This window comes from Lissotriton vulgaris, chromosome 10 (assembly GCF_964263255.1).
Source record: "Lissotriton vulgaris chromosome 10, aLisVul1.2, whole genome shotgun sequence".
NCBI lineage: Eukaryota > Metazoa > Chordata > Amphibia > Caudata > Salamandridae > Lissotriton > Lissotriton vulgaris.
This window is the reverse complement of record NC_141698.1, coordinates 606,340,576-606,352,415: the sequence shown is the minus strand read 5'-3', so window position 1 is coordinate 606,352,415 and position 11,840 is coordinate 606,340,576. Positions and strand designations below refer to the sequence as shown.

General features: G+C 41.8%; 1 pseudogene; it reads right to left on the bottom strand.

Annotated features, from left to right (window-relative positions):
• Positions 1–9,415: 9,415 nt before the first annotated feature.
• On the bottom strand, positions 9,416–10,910 carry LOC147688581 (uncharacterized; annotated as a pseudogene).
• Between the last annotated feature and the right edge of the window lie 930 nt (positions 10,911–11,840).

The window sequence follows — 11,840 nt, the reverse complement described above, 5'->3', positions numbered from 1 at the left end:
GCGCTCCCTGGGGGCTAGATGTTTTTAGAGCCTGCGGGCTCCAACGTTGGGCATGTTGATTTACAGAGCCTAGGTGGCTCCAACATTGTGGCCTCATCATTCCTAAGGCCTGCGTGGCTCCAAGATGGGGGCAGAGTGATTAAGAGAGCCCCAGAAGTGGCACAGTGGTGCCAGGCCTTCCACAGCTGCGCAGCACTTAGTGCCACCTGCAGGGTTTAGGCCCTGTTCTTGTTCTCAGCTGCCCAGCAAGTAGTGGGCAGCTGCAACATTTAGGTTTGCGCAGATGGCGCACCCCTGACTGGTGCTGCATTGGCAGAGCGCCCTGACATTCTGCACACAGGGCATGCGAGCCCCTTCTTGGATGGCCAGTTGGCCAGGGGGGCTGGTATGTAGATAGGGCGCAAGGCCCTAATGTGATTTATGTGCTGAAGTAAATGTGGTGCTAGGAAATGTATTGTGTATAGTATGTTTTGCTCTCCCTGTATCTGACCACTCTAGATGTGGTTTAGACTTATGAGGTTGTGTTACCTATGTAGGTTTGTGTTAGTGAGATTGTCGTTCACTCTGTGCTTTGCGCCCCTAATGTGAGTTATACTTAGGAGGTAGGGTCTAATGTATTTAGACTAGTGATGAGATAGCATAATGTGTTTATGCTGGCGAGGTTGGCGCAGGATGTAATTCGCACCTGATGTGACTGTGCATAATGTAGTTTATGTTACAGGTTGAGGTGGAGTACAGTGATTACCAGTAGTTACTGGTTGTATGGTTATGACCTATGTTACTTTTACCAATTTCTGCTAAGTGCTGATCCTGACAGTGGCCCACGTGGCCCTGTCATGTGTAAATAATCCCTTGTGAATATTGCACCAGCCAGTTGGCACAATGTATATTGTGTGATTACCATCTGATGTGTTTTGAGAATACAAAGGCTATTTGTATATAACCTTGTGTGGAGTTCCTTTTGTGATGTGCCTGGGATGTTGTTGCTGTGTGCGTGCGCAAATGCTTTACACATTGCTTCCAGGAGCCTGACTGCTCGTGCCAAGCTACCAAGGGGGTGAGCAGGGGTTATCGATTACACAGAATGGGTAAAACCATTCTACGACCATTCTACGACCCGATCTGTCCAGATTTCTGAATTGCACACTGGACCACTGAACACGCACAAATATTACATTCAGTACAAGCTGACATGCTGCCTTCCAAACATACACACACACAAACACAACAAACCTGGTGATCTGTGTAATTGCGGGGATATCGGGTGACATGTATGTGACATTCAATGAAGGTGACAGTGTACCGATCACATATAAATCACATTGATATACGAATGCTGAAATGCATTTTGCACCCACAGAAAAAATACTGACAGCAGTACAGACAGCTGTGGTGAGGGAGAAAGCATTGGCTCAGGGCAAATTAATTATTGTTCTGACCCCGATTCCGACCTTAGAGGCTGTCACACGTGCAAGCGTTCAAAACATAAAATCACTGCACCCTCATTGGATACAATGGGCTAACTGACTCACTGCAACAGATGTAGACTACAGATTTGATGCTATATTGCAAACACAAGCCTTTCATCAAAATGAACAAGAACATTGTCTGCCAAATGAAATTATGCCTCTAGAATAGTATGATGAAATCATATATACTGATGTTTCTGCACAATCTGCAACAGTGAGCATATTATGATCAGTCATCACTAAGGGCTTACAGTAGGCTCTCTGCACAACGCATTTCTCAGATTTTCCAGAAGAATTATCAGCAGTATGAAACAATACTGCACAATCACTTACTTACAGACAGCTTCTGTAAACAGACAGCACTGTCGAAATTCTGCACGTCAAGATTCCTCCCCTCTTTTACAGAAGGTTAAAAGCTTGACAAAGGTGTACTTAATGTGGTTTCAGCATTTGAAGACATTTATCACATTTTAACAATACCAAGTCATAAGGTGATTATTTCATTGAATTATTTGGTAATTACCCCATCTGCATATGGATCCCCACACTCACCATAATCCTATATAGGTGTTTCAAAAGACTGTTACTTCAACTATGTCATAGCAGTGGCAAGCAAACCTTCTTTTCTGCTGTGATAGAACAATGCTGAATCCTGAAGCTGGAATCTTCCTCCTTTATTTATGTTTATTTCTGTGTTTCGAATATCAGAATTGGAAAACACTCTTCCAGTTAACGAACAGATCTGGAACCTCGTTGCATATTTCATTTCACCCAGAACCTCTCAGTGAGACGCATCCATGGCATTCCAAGTGACCCATCTATAATTCTATATTTTCATTTCAGGACAATTATGCATGTTACAACCAAGAAACGGTGGGTGTTACACCCCCCCTTAAATTTCAGAACACTTAAACAAAAATTGTTTCCGTGTGTTAGTTTCCCATGAAAAGCTATGGGGCATATTTACATGTTCTGGCGCATCTCTGCAAATCAGCAGGGATGCGCCAGAACAGTTGCGTCATGCAATCCCCTCCTTCCGCCACCACAGATGCGCCACATTTACAATGAGGCACACCATGGTGAAAGGAAGGGAAGATGCGTGACGCATTTTGAGGCGTATGGGCGGCGCATTGCTGGAGTTGCGTCGCAAGCGCGACGCAACTTCTGCAATGCACAGGGGCCACCCATACTCAACGTGGTGCGTCACTCTTTACGCCTGCTTCAAGCAGGTGTAAGGATTTGACGCAGTAGCATCGTAAAACTGACTCAGTGAAATCTTGTAGATTTCACTGCGTCAGTTTTATGGGGCTTTCCTGCGAGGGTACGCCCCCCCTGCGACAGAACGCCCACATGAAACCTGATGCAGGTTTCATGTGGCGTAGGGCTTTACAACATGACGCATCTGCCTAGATGCGTCACGTTGTAAATAAGACGCAATGTGGCGTATTGTTTACGCCGCCGCTGCGTCACAAAAGTGATGCAACGGCGGCGTAAAAGTGTTGCAAGGGGCTTGTAAATCTGCCCTCATCTGTACAATATTTCCGAAGATATCAAGTGCAGTCAGTTCATTGCTGACCCTAGAGAGTTTGGAAAAGTTTCTCTACAACTCCAAATTAGAGCCTCGGAGGTTGCCAAATCCATGGCTGGAAATTGAACCCAGAACGATCAACTTCTGACATAACTGATACATCATCTGAGTCTCATCAGCAAGCAACTAAAGTTATTTCTTCAATATGACGCTGAAGGAAAATATCTGGCTTTACTCAGCACTAAGTACATGATTTGTCTTAATATATTTATTGTTTCATATATGTAGTACGCCTGCAGCTGGTGGCAATGTCCTGAAATGATTATAAAGTGGTTTGCAGTGCTTCTTTAAATAACTGAACTAAACGAAACCATATTCAACTGCTACAAATATGGGGACCAGAAATTGTCAAATTTCAGTGTCACATCAAACAGCATTGAGAGTTGTATGTCAGATTTTGGCCTGGGTGTGACATTCCACTCCCCTCACAGAGGGGCATATTATCAAGCCTGGGCGATAAAATTATCGCCACTTTATCAGCAGGAAGCCGATGATAAAGTGGCGATAATGGGCTTGATAATATGCTCTATGGAATTCCAATCAAAGCTCATGCTAAATGTGAAGGACATCTAACATGAGCTTCAATTGGAATTCCATAGAGCATATTATCAAGCCCATTGTCGCCACTTTATCGGCAGTTTCCTACCGATAAAGCGGCGATAATTTTATCGCCCAGGCTTGATAATATGCCCCAGAGTTTTTCCCACTTCGCGCTCCATGTAGCACACAGAGTTCCAAAAAATGCAGAGCTGAGTTTTTTCCTCGCTTGCCATCGCCAACGTTAAGTTGGCGAGCGAGGAAAATCTTTCTCCAGAACACCTCACAGCAAGATTTCTCAACGCACTACTACCTGCAATGAGAAACCTTCCGTTCGTATTGAGGAAGCTGCCACTCGAGTAGAAAATCTACTCAGCCACCAGAAAGAAGCTATGCCCCCTTGTGCTGCACATGGTGCTGTTCGTGCTGATTCCCAGTGCTGGACAAACACCCAGCGCAAACGTTGTCAACCAATACACTCAGCTGTTTGTGGAACTCCGCATAGCGCACCAGAGTTTTTTGGTTACTCCGCCATGGCCTAGTCAGAAAATCATTGACAAAATATGTGCCCAAAATATAGTTTTAACACAGATTCTCATTAGGTGTGAAGGTTATATCACTAACTCCAATACAGCATTATTGTTCGTTCTAAATGATATTAAGGGGACTAAGGGGCATATTACCAACAAAAAGCGCTAAGTAGGTTTAGCAGCAATATTTTTATCGACACGCATCACCGGTTTTTATTGCTGAGATAACTTGCTATTAGCAAGGTTTATCTCAAAAGTGATAAAAATCCAGGCGATAACAGCGTAATGCGTGAATATCGCTGAGAATACAGCGATATTCACGCATTAGCGACGAAATGCTCTTAGCCATGTTATCCACCTCCCATTGGATAACATGGCTAAGAACTGGTCTGGGCAGGTGTTAGTATTTGGAGATATTTGCGCTTAGCGCGAATATTTCCATCGCTATGCCTGCCTTGCTAATAGGCGATAGCGACGTTAGCGACTGCTGTCAGTCGGTAACGGGTTGGGTACGCCCACTTTGCATGTCATTAGCGATAAATATCGCTGACATGCAAAGCGGGCCCCAAACCGCTCGCTATCGCCTACAAGCTGTCGCTAACTGCTGTAAGCGACAGTTTGTTAATAGGGCGATAGAAATATCGCCGCTTAGCGGCCGAAAACGGCCGCTAACACGGCGATATTCGCCTATCGCCCTCCTTGGTAATATGCCCCTATATTTTTATCAGAAGTTATTCAGTCCATAATATTCTGGTATCTTATTACATTGAGCCATCATTACTGCAATATTTTCTTTATTTTCCAACCTACTTTCACAGATCTCTGAAAAAGGTAATGTCACATCTCTTATTTTGTTTTTTTCTTTAAAACGAACCAATGAAACCCCATCCCACATTCTCTTTTCTTCGATGTTGAGGTTTGACCAGTACTTAGTAGATACAAGCAATATTGCTCACTAGAGCGAGTGCCATTTCCTGATTACTAGAATAAAACCTCTGTTTTCCTAGTTTTGGAGGTAGGAAAACCACATGCTCTAACGAGATTAGGCCTTTTCTGCTAATGGAGGCGGTTTTATATGCAGGAAGTTTCCATATCAAGCATAGCTATTTTGAGTGAATGCATTTCAGAATATGGGCTCTCCAAAGGTACCCTTGGCGCTAAAAATGTCCAACCACAAAACTACTAACCACAAGCAGCCAGAATGCTCGAGATCATGTCAGCCTTGCCCCTATATGCATTGTTCGCTGTTCGAAAAGCCCAGAGTATATCTGTGCTCTGCTTTCAGTCAGATTTTATTTTTTATAAAGATGTTATTTCTTTTACATATAATGTTGAAACAAATGTATAAAACAATGAAACAATAAACTGACAACAAACACTAAAGTTACAAATAGTAGGATTTCTGTACAATGAACTGTAGGCCAATTGCAAATATTGCATGTTTATACTAAAGTTAGAAGACCAGTATAGTGAGAAACTATGGGGCATATTATCAATGACCGGTGTTAAAATTATCGCCGTTTTATCGGCAGGAAACTGCTGATAAAACGGCGATAATGGGCTTGATAATATGCCCTTGTTAATTCCCATAGAAGCCCATGTTCTGATGTTAACATGGGCTTCTATGGGAATTAACAAGGGTGTATTATCAAGCCCACTATCGCTGTTTTATCGGCAGTTTCCTGCAGATAAAACAGCGATAATTTTAACACCGGTCCTTGATAATATGCCCCTGTATCCATTGGCAGTTGAAAATGAGACCACCTAAGCCCTCAATTGTTCTTCTGTTTATTAGGGCCAGCCATAAATTCGTATATTGGCTCCTCCTGCTTGGGAAATCAGTCCATACCACTCAACCACGAATAGATGATGTTACAACGCATGCTATTATATCGCATGCCGTTGAAACGCAAACTTTTACTCTGACTTTCTGTCGGGGGCGCTGGAGGTTGGAATAGATACATTTTCTATTCCAACTCCAGTGTTGCAACAGTAGGGAAGGTGTTGCACCTTCTACCCACTGCTGCACACCATTTGCATTGAAACGGCATGTGATGTAAAGGCATGCGTTGTAACAGTTTCATTGTAAAGGCTGTCCCCCCTCAACTGCAGGTCAAACTCAGGAGTGAAAAAACAGGGAAATCCCTTGGCGGACAGAACTAAACCATTAGCCCATGTATTAGCACAGGTCTCTAACATATAATATGCGGACAAAAAAATATTTTTTTTGTTTAAAACAAGGGGGATTTTTTACTTTTTATTTTTGTTAAAAAGACATTTCATACAAAATACAGTTTTTATAAATCAACAAATTATAATTTCATTAAAAACATATACAGTGCTCTCACCACCATATAACTAAAATTCATAAGTTTACAGTTCATACACAATAATATAAACATAAAAATTGGTTGTCATATACATCAGATAAGTAAGTTGGAAAAGAGAAAAGGGAGAGACAAACACAGACAGTACTTTGATGTCATAAAGTTGCACATCTAACCAGACCAATTTGAAGATATATCCTGGACCTATTTAATTAATCTTGTCTGCAGGATGAACTTGGTCCCGTGATTGTGCTGATGTGGGCGTTGACGCGTATCGATGGCTTTTAACAGTAATGTACCATCTTTTTCAATACTGTTTGATGGGTCTCTCTTAGTAAAAGGTACTGGGTGGTTACCATATCAATTTTCTGCATTGCTCTGTATTCTATGTAGTTTGTGTGATGACATCCTAATATACATTAAAAATCTTAAAATCTGCTCCTGCTTGCATATGCAAATCGCTTATGCATATGTGTTCTATATTATGTTGTCTTTTCTTGTTTTGAAACCAAACTACCATTAGGTCCGTTGTTGTTGTGCCTCAGGTAGTGCAATTCCCCTGCTCCTGCGGTATCACGCTCATGTCTGGTAGACCTGGCTTTCTCTTTTCGAATTCCAAGTCAGCTAAAATCTCCTTGGGGTGAATATGAGAGCTGTCCTATGCCCCTTCCGATTCGTATGGTTACTGGGACCACTTCTTTCCACGCCCAAACAGCCTCAGCTCCAAGCTGCCTTGACCAGAAATAGTGTAACTCAGGAGTCACAACTCCTTTCACTCTCTGGTAATGTGCCTTTTTTGGGCAGGAGATTCTCTCCCCCCTCGACTCCTCATCCCCTCAGTTATCCACAGTCAATTCTTAATTTGTAAAATAAATAAGTGCCAGGGCCCTGGTCAGGAGGCCACTGCAGCTTGTACCACACATTGCCCCTCCCAGCGCTGCCAATGGCAGTAGCAGCACAACATCTAACCATCACACTCCTACAAGTGTGTCAATTCAACCTATTCAACCTATGCCATGCCTCTAAAGTTATAAAAATGGCTTTGGCTGCAGTAAACAGTCATTTGTAATGTGTATTGAATTATTAAACTGTTGCTGTGCTCACTTTTAAATTAGGCAGACAGCGCCACCATGTGGCTGACAGTTGAAAGCCCCAGTGTTGACAATTAGGTGCCAGTGCCTAGCACCCAAAACCACTGGCTCAAATTAAGCCCTGCCCACAATGCTTTTGCTGTGATTTAAAAGCACACCCAATTGACAATATGGCCCCTTCATTATAGCTGCCAAGTCACCGTAAATCTTTCATCATTCCACTCAGGCTTTTAAGATAACACCTTGTTACATTTGTTTTTCATATTGACTGTATGGGCTCAAACATTCCAGCATGAGACGCTCTTTGGCAATAGGCAGGGAATGGCTGGAGGTGTAAGAAGTGGTATGGAGCTACTTGGGAAGTATGCTTCTTCAAACAAAACATCTAAGAGTTTTGAAAAATGTAAATATGCACCTGTTAGAAGTTTTGGGGTCATTGAATCTGGGTCAGATGGTGTAGAGATGGATGCATATTTTGCATGATTGACCAATGGTGTCAGTGCGTGTCAATATCCAAAAGCCACCTGTTTTCCCTTTATGTAGGTCATTGAGACATGGCTTACCCTTATCGCCTGCCTTCCGTAAAAAGATGATCCTGGTGCCTTCTAAGCAGAGGCATGAAATGCCCAGAGCCAGAATTCGGCCTTCCACTAGTCTTATTACATAATAACACAACACAGTTCTATGGTGCATAAAACAGCAATGGTGGTCATGCCAAGATATCCTGAGAACAGCGACAGATTTTCTTCTCACAGCTGGATTCATGGTTAACTGTAAGCCAACGCGTTTCGCCCGATAAGGGCTTCCTCAGGGCAGAACGGATTCAGGTAGAATAGGATCCCGTTGAAAAAAACACAGCTGATATGATAAGTCAACAGCAAAGCTCATTGAAGCACATAAGGTAGGCAACATTCATGGTAGAAAAGAACGAAAGACAACTCAATCGTAGTGCCAATTCAAAAATAAGAGTGGAATGAACAATAGAATATCTGTAGCAAACTTTATTTTCTTTCACCCATCAAAGTATGGAAGTGGGTACTCTGATATGCACCGCACTTCGAAAGATCCTGAATTACTGAGTCGTCCTCATCCTGTCGGAGAAGAGTTCCAAACGTAGAAACCTTCTACAAACAAATTTCGCGCCAATTTTACACAAACATAGCAGTAACTAGCATCCATTGTCTTAACATACTCGGATAATAATCTTGAAAACTTATCCTTAGTGTAATCACTAATGGAGCTATCCTGATGCATTTCTGGTCTATATACATGCTGCTTGTTAGACTTTGATTCCACATTTTGTCCACTTGAACTCTCATTATGTTTCAACTTCACTAAGTTATCCTGAAAAGGAATGACAATAGCTAAGATTATCCATATCAATATTAGTAATCCTGTACATATCAAACATGATCTACACCATTTTCTAAAGATGGAACATTTCGATTTATGGTCATTGCTAGACATTTTTTTGTTTTGTTTTTTACACAGCGATTTTTCTAACAATTTTTTTCATCCTTTTGTCTCCTATAGGCTTTCACCTTTCACTTACAATGTCCTCTTTTATAACACGATTTCAGGTTTTACCTTTACCTTGTACCTTTAATCAATTATCACTTTTCTCTGTGATTCAGTTTTTTACTCACTTTTCCCAATTGACTTTGGGCAGTATAAGTTCTCTTGGCTACTGTTTACTTCTTCAATAGGAGGTAGAACAATATAGGACCACTCAGGTGATTTATATTTTTGAATTGGTCTTCTCACTCTTTTTGGCCTTTGAACAACTTCTATTCTTTTCCCAACGACTCCTTTTCACTGGTTATTTAATTTACTTGATCTTCTGGTTTTCTCGCTTTGTTAACCAGTTTAAATCTCAATCCATCAGTCTCTTTTGGCCAGTTATCTCCTTTACAAACTCTTTTTGTCTTAGGCTCTGTGGTATTATGCTCCACTCTCCAAGCCCTTTTTCTTGAACTCTTTCTCAATGGAGTTTCATCTGCACTGTCGTCAGTTTCACTTTCAGTCTCTTCGACAGTTTTATTTATCACAAACTTTATAGTGTCTTTGTCTTTTCCAGAATCAGTTTTCTCCCTTGACAGTTCTTTCACTCTGTTAGGAACATCTCCATAGCTGGTACTTGGAATCTCATCCTTATTGTGAGTTATTTCCTCTTTTCCAGTGTCAGGATTTTCGTTCCTGCTTTCAGAGCTTTCAGACTGTTTTTCAGTATTTTCTTGATCCCCAGTTTTATCTTTACCTTGCTCAGTGTACTTACTGGAGTTAGTCTCTACCAAATCTCGATCTTCAGATTGATCTTCAGAATTCGGTATATTGACAATTTCGCTTTCTCCTTCAGACGCTGAACTTGCATCTGATACTTCCAGATGTCGAAATTCTTGTCAAGCTTCAGTATCTGGACTTCCCTCTGGCACACCTTCAGAGTCAGAATCAGTTGTGCTTGCACCTTCCTTGTTTGGATTCTCAGGTTCAGGCACACGAATGGTATGGCTTGCGTGCACCCATCTTTTTACTCAGGCACATTTAACTGCAGTGGTGCTGACCAATATTACTTGTCTTGGTCTCTGCCAATGAGGCACCAAACAGTTTCTTCTGCGATGTACCTTTATACAAACCCAGTCTCCAGGAACTAGATCATGAGCTGAATTTTTCTCTTTTGTGTTTGATTCAGTTCCCACCTGATGGAACATAGAAGTCACCACGTCAGACAGGTTTTTGCAGTAATCCAGTATGATGTCATCATTAATAGTTAACAGTGTATCAACTGGTACAAATGCTTGTCTCATCACCCTGCCCATTAAAATCTCATGTGGACTCAATCCAGTCCTTCTGTCAGGTATGCTCCTTAAGGTCATCAAAACAAGTGCTAAGGCGTCTGGCCACTTTAGTACTGTTGCCAAACACATTTTTGCAATCCTGTTTTTAGTGATTCCATTTACTTGCTCAACTACTCTTGAAGCTTCAGGTCTGTAAGGACAATGCAGTTTCTGACGAATGTCCAGTGCTTCACATATCATCTGCATGAGTTCATTTTGAAAGTGAGTGCCACGATCAGTTTCAATCGTTACTGGAAATCCAAACCTCGGGAGTATCTCATGTAACAGCAATTTTGCATCAGTTAGCCCATCATTTCTCCTTGTGGGGAAGGCCTCTACCCATCGAGAGAACAAACAGATGATCGCTAAAACATAGCTGAGTCGGTTACAAGGTGGAAGTCTAATCAAATCTAACTGCATTCGGGTGAATGGTCTTCCCTCCCGTCCACTAGTTCCCAGACTCACAATTGTTTTTCTGTTTGGATCAAACTGCTGACACACAAGACATCTTTGACACAAGCTTTCAGCAATCATCCTGAATTTGGGTTTGCACCACGTCTGTCTAAATAGACGAAGCATGGCATCTCTTCCAACATGAGCTTGACCATGGTACATTCGGGCCATATTTGAGATCATGCTATCGGGCATTACTGGTCTTTTATCTTTGTAAACCCAAATTTTATCTTCCTCTCTTTGTCTGCATACTGCTTTTAACCAGCCATTTTTCTCTTCCCCATCAGCTTCTTCCTGCATTTTCCTCACTTCCTGCCAAGTTACAACTACTGTGGTTAGCATTAAAGAACTTGAAACATGCTCTTTTTCTCTGTCCTGATTAATGGAGGCCAAAATTTTAGCACAATATTTTGCAATTGAGTCTACGTACCTGTTACCTCAGGTGATATAATCATCCCCCTTCTTGTGAGCTGCACATTTTACCACAGCAATCTTGTTAGGCAATTGAATTGCATCAATCAACACTCTCACAAACTCGGCATTACGTATTGGTGATCCTGAAGAAGTCAAATTACCTCTTTGGGACCACAGCTGTCTGTAGTCATGGACAACTCCGAATCCATATTGGCTGTCAGTCACTATGATAACCTTAATTTCCTTTCCCAGTTCACATGCTCAAATCAAAGCAATCAATTCTGCTATTTGACCAGAACGAATCCCTTTCAGACAAGATGCTTCCGGTACATCTGCCACTGTAAAAAGAGCATATGCTGCACCCAAAACACCTTCATTTGTTCTCAGACACGAACCATCAACAAACATCATATAGTCGGATTCAAGCAATGGCTCATCTCTGATGTCTGGTCTTGGTTTGGTACAGTATTCAAGAACATCTAGGCATTTGTGATCAACTTAATTTCTCACTTCAGTTTCCATGGTATCAGGCAATAGTGTAGAATGGTTTACATTTACGCATCTAGAGATTGTCACATTTTCTGCTCCCAGAATTAC